Below are 9,040 nucleotides of genomic sequence, written 5' to 3'. Positions count from 1 at the left end.
GACTGATGAATCTCAGACAGAAGGGGGAGGGAGAGAGCGGGAAGAGATTAACCAAAGATCTTATATGCATACTAGAGACCCAGGGCATGGATTCGTGCACCGGTGGGATCCCTCGGCCTGGCCTGTGGGGATCGGGCCGAAACCAGCAGTCCAACATCCCCCGGGGGTCCCGGATTACGAGAGAGCGCAGTCCAGGCCAAGGACCCCACTGGTGCATGAATCTGTGCACGGGGCCTCTAGTTTATCAAATAAAAGTGTTCCTTTGTCTTAGATACTCCCATAGATAATTGTGCATGGATATCTAATTATCCTAACAACTCTATTGATTTGCTTAAACAGTCAGAAATTTGAATTAAATGTACTGTGAATTTGATGTTAAATAATAAATCCACCATAGTGGATAAAACAGTCAGAGACCCTCAATAGCCAGCCCCCTTGTTGCTGCTCAGAGTTTGTGCTCAGCTCCCCCTGCAGTTTGTCACTGCGTCACCCAGTGCACAGTAGTGCATGGCCGAATCTGACTCGCAGACTGAGGCTTTCTCCAAGTGGAAGGCATTTGGTTGTTTTTGGTATGTGGCTACAAATCCTTTGCTGCTTCCATTCTCGTTGACCCTTGTGGCTTTCAGGAGGAGCTGTGGACCTTCTCCGGGATACTGAACATACCAGAAAAGAGCAGGGTACTGTGTGGTTTCATAAGAGCAATTCACAGTCAGGGAAGCTCCTTCCGAAAGGGTCACTTGGCCTTTTGTCTGGGTCACCGAGTCTCCACGGGTTCGTCCTGGGGAAAAAGAAAAGAGATCTGTGTCTCTTCAAGTTGGGCATAAAGCTCTTAAATAAAATTATGGTTAAAGAATTTGCTCACATAACAGAAGAAAGAGTCCATGCATTGAGAGTTGTGTTACTTACCAAGCACTGAGAGCACCACAGTGACCAAGCCTAGAGAAGAGTTCATCTCTAGAGTGTCACCTAAATAATGTTCTTGACTCTTAATATGAAGAAATTTTGAAGTCACAGTGAAAAGATAAATCAAAGCCTACATTTCACACAAAAAATGTTTGTGTTGGGATGCTGCACCCCCTGGTGGACAGGGACTAAAATGAGATGCCTGTTTCTCAGTCTTCCAAAGTCAACAATATGTTCCAAGCACATGTAAGTCTTCACATGGCCCTTGTAAATCTGAACAAGAGCTGTCATAACCTTTAAGGTTTATTTTGTTCTTAGGGCACCACCTCACATGGAAGTTCTTTAACAAAGCATGATATTTCTGTAACTGAAAAAGATAACATTTTGATCATTTTAATACAATCCCTTATACAATTTTTTATATTCTTATGTATCCTGTGTGACAGCCTATACCCATGAATGTTAGACTGACATTTGGGGTGAAATGAGAGGAAGGATAAAGAAGTAGAGTCATTATTGAATGGTTCTATGTTTTTCAGCATTTTCACCCAGCATGTAGAACAGCAACTGACAATGTGCTCACTAAATATTTGTTAAATAAAACAAATTATTAAACAAAAATAATCATCAGTCTTTGAATGAGGAATCATTACGATATTGAAACACAATATTTCTTCCCCTTCCTCCTTCCCTCCGAAAAAGCAGTCAAAAAATATTCTCAGGTGAGGATTAACAAACAAACAAAAAAAAAAACAGATACCTAAGACAAATGAAAATGAACACACAATGACCCCAAATCTATGGGACATAGAAAAAGTAGTCCTAAGAGGAAAATTCATAGCAATACAAGCCTACTTCAAAAAAATAAGAAAATTTCAAATAAACATCTAAAGTCACACCTAGAAGAATTGGAAAAATAATAAATAGCAAAGCACAGATGGAATATAAGACATAAATTTTTTAAAAAAATAACAGTGGAAATAAAGAAAATAGACTCTAATTTTACCATTGCAACAAGAAAATTAAGATATTTAGGAATAAACTTAAACAAGGAGGTAAAAGACCAGTACTTGGAAAATTACAGGATGATGAAAAAGGAGATAGAGGAATATATAAACAAGTGGAAGAAAATACCGTGTTCATGGGTTGGTAGAATCAACATCATTAAAATGTCCATACTACGCAAGGCAATCTATAGATTCAATGAACCCCTATTAAAATACCAATGGCATATTTCACAGATCTAGAAAGAACACTTCAAAATTTCATATGGAACCAAAAAAGACCACCAATAGCTGCAGCAATCTTGAAAAAGAACAAAGTTGGAGGAATCACAATACCAGATAACAATTTACACTACAAAACCACTGTAATGTAAACAGCCTGGTACAGGTACAAGAACAGATGCCAAGACCAGCTTGGCTCAGTGGATAGAGCATTGGCCTGAGGACTGAAAGGTCCCAGGTTCGATTCCGGTCAAGGGCATGTACCTTGGTTGCAGGCATATCCCCAGTGTGCGGGAGGCAGCTGGTCGATGTTTCTCTCTCATCGATGTTTCTGACTCTCTATCTCTCTCCCTTCCTCTCTGTAAAAAATCAATAAAAATATATTTTTTAAAAAAGAAAAAAAGAACAGGCATATAGATCAATGGAACAGGACAGAAAACCCAGAAATTAACCCAAGCCACTACACTAATAATATTTGAAAAAAGAGGCAAGAGCATGCAATGAAGTAAAGACAGTTTCTTCAATAAATGGTCTTGGGAAAATTGGACAGGTACATGCAAAAAAAATGAAACTAGACCACCAACTTACACCATTCACAAGAATAAACTCAAAATGGATAAAAGACCTAAATGTCAAAATCCTCAACAAAATTCTAGCAAATCAGATCCAGCATTACATCAGAAAGATCATACACCATACCCAAATAGTATTTATCCTGGGGATGCAAGGATGGTACAATATCCGCAAATCGATAAATATGATACATCACATAAACAAATTGAGAGATAAAAGTCACAACGTCATATCAATTGATGCAAAAAAAGAATTTGACAAAATCCAACACCCTTTCTTGATAAAAAACGCTCAGCAAGGTGAGAATAGAAGGATCATACCTCAACATAATAAAAGCCATATATGACAAACCCACAGCCAACATTATACTCAATGGACAAAAACTAAAATCATTTCCCCTAAGAGCAGGAACAAGACAGGGATGCCCACTCTCACCACTCCTGTTCGACATAGTACTGGAAGTACTAGCCATTTTGATCAGACAAGAAGAAGAAATAAAAGGCATCCAAATTGTAAAAGAAGAAGTAAAACTGTCCTTATTCGCAAATGGCATGATACTGTACATAGAAAACCCTAAAGACTCCATCAAAAAATTATTAGACTTAATAAATGAATTTGGCAATGTAGCAGGATACAAAATTAATGCCAAGAAATCTATGGCATTACTTTACACCAATAGTGAACTTACAGAAAAAGAGACTAAAAAAACAATCCCATTTACCATCACACCAAAAAAATTAAGATACCTACAAATAAACTTAACTAAGCAGGTAAAAGACCTATATGTGAAAAACTACAGGACACTGAAAAAAGAGATAGAGGAAGACATAAACAGATGGAAGAACGTACTGTGTTCATAGATTGGTAGAATCAACATCATCAAAATGTCCATACTACCCAAAGCAATCTATAGATTCAATGCAATCCCCATTAAAATACCAATGGCATATTTCACAGACCCAGAACAAACTTTCCAAAAATTCATCTGGAATAAAAAAAAGACCCCGAATAGCTGCAGCAATTCTGAGAAAGAAGAACAAAGTAGGTGGGATCTCAATACCAGATATCAAGCTGTATTACAAAGCCACTGTTCTCAAAACAGCCTGGTACTGGCACAAGAACAGACATAAAGGTCAACGGAATAGAATAGAGAACCCAGAAATTGACCCAAGCCACTATGTTAATATTATTATATTAATATTCGACAATGGAGTCATAAACATACAATGGAGTCAAGACAGTCTTGTCAATAAATGGTGTTGGGAAAATTGGACAGATACATGCAAAAAAAATGAAACTAGACCACAAACTTGGACCATACACAAAAATAAACTCAAAATGGATAAAGGACTTAAAAGTAAGACAGGAAACCATAAAAATACTAGAGTAATCCATAGGCAGCAAAATCTCAGACATATGCTGAAGCAATTTCTTCACTGATACTGCTCCTAGGGCAATGGAAACTAAAGAGGGAAACAAATGGGACTTCATCAAAATAAAAAGCTTTTGCACAGCAAAGGAAAGCATCAACAAAACAACAAGAAATCCCACTGCATGGGAGAACATATTTGCCAATGTTATTACTGATAACGGTTTAATCTCCAACATTTACAGGGAACTCATACAACTTAACAAAAGGAATATAAACAATCCAATCAAAAAATGGGCAATGGACCTAAATAGATACTTTTTGAAAGAAGACAGAAGGCTAAGAGACATATGAAAACATGCTCAAAGTCACTAATTATATGAGAGATGCAAATCAAAATGACAATGTGCTATCATCTCACACCAGTCAGAATGGTTATCATCAACAAATCAACAAACGACAGTGTTGGCGAGGTTGGGGAGAAAAAGGAACCCTCGTGCACTGCTGGTGGGAATGCAGACTGGTGCGGCCACTGTGGAGAACAGTAGGGAGTTTTCTCAAAAAATTAAAAATGTAGCCGAAACCGGTATGGCTCAGTGGATAGAGCGTCGGCCTGTGAACTGAAAGGTCCCAGGTTCTATTCCGGTCAAGGGCATGTACCTGGGTTGCGGGCACATCCCCAGTAAGAGATGTGCAGGAGGCGGTTGATTGATGTTTCTCTCCCATCGATGTTTCTGACTCTCTATCTCTCTCTCCCTTCCTCTCTGTAAAAAATCAATAAAATATATTTTTTTAAAAAAATTAAAAATGCAACTCCTATTTGACCCTGTGATCCCACTTCTAGAAATATATCCCAAGAAAACAGAAACACCAGTCAGAAAGGATATATGCACCCCTATGTTCATAGCAGCTCAATTCACCATAGCTTAAGATTTGGAAACAGCCTAAGTGCCCATCAGCAGATGAGTGGATTAAAAAACTGTGGTATATCTACACAATGGAATACTATGCAGCTGTAAAAAGGAAGGAACTTTTACCATTTGCAACAGCATGGATGGACCTGGAGAGCATTATGCTAAGGGAAATAAGCCAGTCAGAGAAAGATAAATATCACATGATCTCACTCATTTGTGGAATATAATGAACAACATAAACTGATGAACAAAAACAGATCCAGAGACAGAGAAGCATCGATCAGACCGTCAAACCTCAGAGGGAAGGTAGGGGAAGACGGGGGTAAGGGGGAGAGATCAACCAAAGGACTTGTATGCATGCATATAAGCCTAACCAATGGACACAGACAACAGGGGGTTGAGGGCATAGGTGGGAGTTTGGGGGGCCTAATGGGGGGATGAGGACACATATGTAATAATAAAAAATAGCTGAAACCGGTTTGGCTCAGTGGATAGAGCGTCGGCCTGCGGACTGAAAGGTCCCAGGTTCAATTCCGGTCAAGGGCATGTACCTGGGTTGCGGGCATATCCCCAGTAGGAGATGTGCAGGAGGCAGCTGATCGATGTTTCTCTCTCATCGATGTTTCTAACTCTCTTCTCTCTCCTTTCCTCTCTGTAAAAAATCAATAAAATATATTTTTTTTAAAAAAAAAAAATATATATATATATATATATATATATATATATATATATACAATAAAGATTTAGAAGAGAGAAAAAAAGGAAATAGTGTTCTCAATTATACGTACAAAGCTAAACTAACACCCTATTATATGGGAATGGAAGGCTAGTGATGGTTTTCAACACAAATGCCTGAATTACCCTCAGGCTTACTAACTGAAATCTACAGAGAGACCTGTGAATCTGTATATTCAATAAGTAGCTCAAGTGATTTTTATGCTCAAGCAAGGTTTGGAAATATATTGTTAACAGCCATTAACATAAAGTATAACCAACATTATTCATGCTGTTTTAAAAGATATTTAATATTTGCTTTTGCATATAGAATTTTTTGAAATAAAATTTTCTATTTTATGAAAAAGGTAGTACACATACATGTGCTAAAAATACAGCAAGAATTCAAAAGTGAATAAAGTATAAATTAAGTCTTAAAAAAAAGACTTAAATGTAAGTCATGAAACCATAAAAACCTTAGAAAAAAACCATAGACAGAAAAATCTCAAACATCTCTACTAGCAATATGTTTGCCAATACATCTACTAGGGCAAGGGAAATTAAGGAGAAAGTAAACAAATGGGACTACATCAAACTAAAATGCCTCAGCACAGCAAACGAAACCATCAACAAAATGAAAAGGGAGAGGGCGCAGGCTGGGCTGAGGGACCTCCCCATCTCCACCCACCCCACCCACCCCCAGTGCACAAATGTCATGTACTGGACCTCTAGTGTGGAATATAATGAACTACTTAAACTGATGGACAAAATAGATCCAGAGATATAGAAGTATGAGACAAACTGACGAATCTCAGAGGGAAGGCAGGGTGGGGTTGGGGGTCAGAGATTAACTGGGAAACATATGCATATATGCATAACCCTTGGACACAGACAATATCCTGGTGAAGGCCTGGGAGGAGTGAGTGTGGGGTGGAGGGGGTCAATGGGGAAAAAGGGGGAACATCTGTAATACTTTCAACAATAAAGATAAATTTTTAAAAAGACAATACAAAAATCAATGAAGCTATGATCTAGTTCTTTGAAAAAAAAATAAAAGTTATAAACCTTAAACCAGAGTCATCAAGAAAAAGAGAGAGAACCCAAATAAAATCACAAAAGAAAGAAGACAGTTGACAACTGATGCCACAGAAATACCAAGAATTGTAAGAAACTACTACAAACCGTTATATGCCAACAAATTGGACAAACTGGAAGAAATGGATAAATGCCTAGAAGTGTTCAATTTTCCAAGACCTAAGAAGAAACACAAAATATAAACAGACTGATTACTACCAAAAATATCTAGTTAGTAATCAAAAACTTTCAACAAATAGAAGTCCTGGACCAGCAGACTTCACAGGTGAATTTTTCCAAACATTCAAAGAAGAATTTACATTTACTTTTCAAACTATTTGAAAAAATTCAAGATTGCCAGCAATAACCTCATTTATGAAACCAGCAATGCCCTGATTTCAAAATGAGACAAAGACATTACAAGAAAATAAAATTCTAGGCCAACATCTCTGATAAATATAGGTGTAAAAATCCTCAACATGCCCTGGCCGGTGTTGCTCAGGTGGTTGGGGGGTTGTCCCATACACTGAATGGTCACTGGTTTGATTCCAGTCAGAGCACATACCTAGGTTGCAGGTTCAGTCCCTGGTTGGGTGCATATAAGAGGCAACCAATGTTTCTCTCTCTCTCTCTCTCTCTCTCTCTCTCTCTCTCTCTCTCTCTCTCTCTCTTTTCTCTCTCTTCCCTCTCTCTAAAATCAATAAATATATCCTTGGGTAAGGATTATTATTAAATCCTCAAAAAATATTAGCAAATTGAATTCAGCAGTACATTAAAAAGATTACGTAACATCATCAAGTGGAATTTATTCCTGGTTGGTTCAATATCCACCAATCAATTAACATGATATAACACATAAACAAAATAAAGGATAAAATTATATAATTATATTAATGGATGCAGGAAAAAGCATTTAACAAAATCCAGCACCCATTTGTGATAAAGATTCTCAGCTTAGTGGAAATAGAGAAAACATACTTCAAAATAATAAAGGCCATGTATGACAAACATACAGGTAACATCACACTCAACAGGGAAAAGCTTAAGTGTTTCCCTTAAGAACAGGAACACGACAGGGATGTCCACTTTCACCACTTTTATTCAACATAATATTTGAAGTCCTACCCAAAGTCTCAGATGAGAAGAAGAAATTACAGGCATCCAAACTGGAAAGAAGGAAATACAACTGTCATTATCTGCAGATGACATGGTACCGCATATATAGAGAGAACCCTAAAGATCCCACTAAAAATCTATTAGAACTGTAAATGAGTTCAGTAAAGTAGCAGGATACATTAATATTAATATTAATATTCAGAAATTGGTTGCATTCTGATACACCAAACCCAAGCTATCAGAAAGAGAAATTAAGAAAACAATTCCATATACAATTGCATAAAAAAATAAACCAAATACCTAGTAATAAATTTAACCAAGGAGGTAAACGATCTATACTCAAAAAAAGTATAAGAAATTAAAGACAATATAAATAAATGAAAGAATATACAATACTCATTGATAGAAAGAATTAACATTGTTAAAATATCCATACCACCCAAAGCAATCTATAGATTCAATGCAATCCCTAGCAAAATAGCAATGGTATTTTTAAAGAACTAGAACAAAATGCCCTAAAATTTATAAGAAACCACTAACAAACTCCAATAGCCACAGCAATCTGGAGAAAGAAGAACAAAGTTTGTGGTGTCATGCGACTTGATATCAAACTATACTACAAGACTATAGTAATCAAAGCAGCATGGTACTGCCCAGCCAGTGTTGCTCAGTGGTTGAGCATCGACCTATGAACCAGGTTGATTCCCAGTCAGGGCACATGCCTGGGTTTCAGGCTCAGTCCCCAGTGTGGGGCTTGCAGGAGGCAGCTGATCAATGATTCTCTATCATCATTGATGTTTCTATCTCTCTCTCCCTCTCCCTTCCTCTCTGAAATCAATAAAAATATCCTATCTAATAAAAGGGTAATATGCAAATTAACCATCACTCTGTCACAAAGATGGTGGCCCCCATAGCCACAAGATGGCGAGGCCCAGTCCCCTCAGCCCAGCCGGAGTCCCCCAGTCCTGGGGAGGCAGCCACTGAGATCAGGCAGCATGAGTGGCCTGGTGGAATGCTTGCTTCATTGCCACAGCGATGAGGCAAGTGTTCCACCCCAGCCTCAGAGGTGATGGCAAGAACGGGAGCGGGATGGGGATGCGATATCCAGTCTGGGTGCCGCAGCAGGGTGCTGTGTGTGGATGGAGTGCCCA

The 9,040-nt window shown here is 38.0% G+C and overlaps 1 gene segment (V, D, J or C); it reads right to left on the bottom strand.

The window, feature by feature from the left end:
• Positions 1 to 458: 458 nt before the first annotated feature.
• Positions 459 to 952, bottom strand: LOC308522014 (T cell receptor alpha variable 9-2-like). The segment is given in 2 exons: positions 907 to 952; positions 459 to 778 (listed from the first exon to the last, which is right to left on the bottom strand).
• Positions 953 to 9,040: the final 8,088 nt, after the last annotated feature.

This window comes from Myotis nattereri (assembly GCF_964212035.1).
Source record: "Myotis nattereri genome assembly, chromosome: 1".
Taxonomy (NCBI): domain Eukaryota; kingdom Metazoa; phylum Chordata; class Mammalia; order Chiroptera; family Vespertilionidae; genus Myotis; species Myotis nattereri.
This window is presented reverse-complemented; position numbering and strand designations above follow the sequence as displayed.